The 2,770-nt window shown below is 36.5% G+C and overlaps 1 long non-coding RNA gene across 1 annotated transcript; it reads left to right on the forward strand.

Moving 5' to 3' along the window:
• Window positions 1–1,596: 1,596 nt before the first annotated feature.
• Window positions 1,597–2,273, forward strand: LOC111035654. The gene is made up of 2 exons (XR_002604668.1): window positions 1,597–2,096; window positions 2,195–2,273. It is a non-coding gene; the product is annotated as an uncharacterized LOC111035654 (long non-coding RNA).
• Window positions 2,274–2,770: the final 497 nt, after the last annotated feature.

Here is a 2,770-nt window from a genome sequence, read left to right on the forward strand (position 1 = left end):
TAGGTTACTACTATTAACGAATAAATAAAATATATAAAACGAATTCACAACAATATCTCACATTGCCTGCGATTTAGTTAAAATCATCGAATGGTAACAATATAATATGTGTACAAGTATTTCGTTAAATTATTGAAATATTCTAAAAATAATATAATTAAATTACTCAACGATAAAAAATAAATCTTAATTATACATGGAAGTGTAACGTACTGAAAATAATATGCACACTCATAAATTTATTTGGTGTAATTCTGAGGTATCTGGGGATATCACATAAAAACGTTTGTTTTAGAGTAATAAAGTAGACAGTGGCGATGTTTTAATGTTATTTATAATACTTTTAATAAATAACAAAATATACTATTCATTTTAAGCAATTATAATTTTTCAGATGGATATTGCTTTGTTTTTTTTAATTTCGTTACACTACATGAGCTCGAACTTCAATTATAAGGAAAAACATTTGCCGAGCACTAATTAGCTAAACATTTACTATTATTAAAAAAAATAGTAAAAACGTGTTTCAATAGATAACTCGGAATATTATTATTATTAGCATGATGGTATCGGGGTATCATCAAGTGCACGTTGAATGTTTTCATTAGGTACCTGCAGTGATTACCAAATTATTCTTGTAACTTATCTGATAACAACAGCAAGTCGCTTGATAGCGATGGAATTTTACATGCACCGTGCACGTATAACAAAACATGTTGAAAATGGTCAGGAGTTTAAATTTAACAATAATAGCAGGTAAGTACATTGCAATTTATAGGAACAATAAACAAAAAGCTCGTTTAATAGAACCAAACGATTTTTTTCACACGTCATTGTTTTTAATTTAACAAACAAGAGGAAAAACCTCTTGCACCATAATTTTATAGACTTGAACATTGATGTACATAAAATTATTAAAAACTGCCGATTTTCGAAGGTGGATATTTTTGTCTGTGCTCAACACCTCGTGCTATAATAATCGAGTGGTTGTTGGCGTGATAGCATGTGATTACGAACAAAATAAAAATAAAATAGGTACACTATCACGTCAATAACCAACGATTGTGGAGAAAAAATCGCAAATCTCTCTCGCTAACTCACGTGGTCGCGATAAGCCGTCGAAACATTTTTCGGGTCGACCATTTTTACACAGATATAGGCCGAAATTAGGTACCAACTAGTAACTACAATTGGAGAGGGAGCCTAACTACTTATAATTTAGTAAAAACAAACATTGTAATTTCGCTCAAATTGCTGATATTCAAAATGAATTATAGGTAATGTTAAAAATTAATTAGTCATTTTAGTTTTTTTTTGTTCTATAAATATTCAAAACCCAAAATCTCACATATCATGTAGTATTTTAACCTTCATTCCATTTTCAATTTACAAACTAAATGTTTAAAAACGTGATTTAAGGTCCCTCAGAAATTCTTCCAACAGAAATTATATTTGGTTTTCAGGGAGGGCTTGAAAGGGGCAACCCCCCGCCTCCCACCATTTCCGCCCATGACCACGGAGATATCCATCAGAAGCTAAAGCTTACCGTTTTTTCCGTGACGTGCACGCGAAGCACGTCCGCAGCGCGTCCAACATGATGTCGCGGCAGACGTCCGCGACCGAGTGTGGCGGACTGGCGAGTGGCGACTGCGGAGGTCGGCGGTCGTCAACCGGTCTCACCTACGCGAGCGTACGCGATCTGGACGAGCGGTTTCGGGTTTTTTTTTTTTTGATTTTTTTATTCTCGCGAACTGTTCACTTTTTCACTAGCGCGACGACGGCGGACACGTCTCCGCAAAAGTTATCGGAAAACCGTTGCGAGACCGCTGCCAGCGATTATATCACGCGCGCGCCAACACGCACACACACTACGACGGCGGCGGCGGTAGTAACTGCAGCTAGTGGTAGTAGTGGTAGTAGTAGTAGTATAGTAGTTCCGTAGGTATATGGTAGTAACAGAGTAGAGTAGTATTACGTCGAGTCAAGTACAAGGTTATACTACTACGGCGGCGGCGCTGCACGTCTGGCAACCGGATTGCGCAACGTCACTTTTATTTTTCATCACTATTATTATTAATTATAAAAACGATGTGTAGGTAAGTAAGTACTCACCTATTATTTTATTATTATTATTATTTTTATTATTATACTACTGTTTAGGAGGTTTTTCGATTTTATAATAATATTATTATAGACGACCCTGCGCGTACTGCGGCGAAACGTGAGGCGGATGGGATAGCTGTAAGTAGGTATACAATCAAAAAATCAAAAAACCAAAAGGGACCTGAAACACAACAGCGGAGTCGTCGCGATGACGGCCAACAAGTGTGTGCGCGCCGAGTCCGTGCAACCGAATACGGCTAGGCAGACCTGTTACCATAATTATTATTATTTTTTTTTTTTATATTATCAAACCACGATTTATCTTCGTTCAGAACGGTCTCGTTAACCGTACACAGTACAGTAGGTACACTGTCTAATAATAATATGTGTAACAGTGATAACGTTTTAATATTATATTGTTACTACATAATATTATATTATACCTATAGTACACCTATATAATAATTGTGTTGCCATGTGTAGTTGTGTATAAAACAATAATCTTATCTCCGACCTGGGTCTTCAATTGGCCGACGGGCGACAGAGTGAGACGGAGACGTTATATATTTTTATTACGGACTTATCGTGTGCTGATAGATAGAGAGGAGTGCAAGTCGTCGAAAACTATAAGAACACGGAGAGACAGTGAGAGAGAGAGAGAGAGAGA

Source organism: Myzus persicae, unplaced genomic scaffold (assembly GCF_001856785.1).
Source record: "Myzus persicae strain clone G006 unplaced genomic scaffold, MPER_G0061.0, whole genome shotgun sequence".
Lineage (NCBI taxonomy): Eukaryota > Metazoa > Arthropoda > Insecta > Hemiptera > Aphididae > Myzus > Myzus persicae.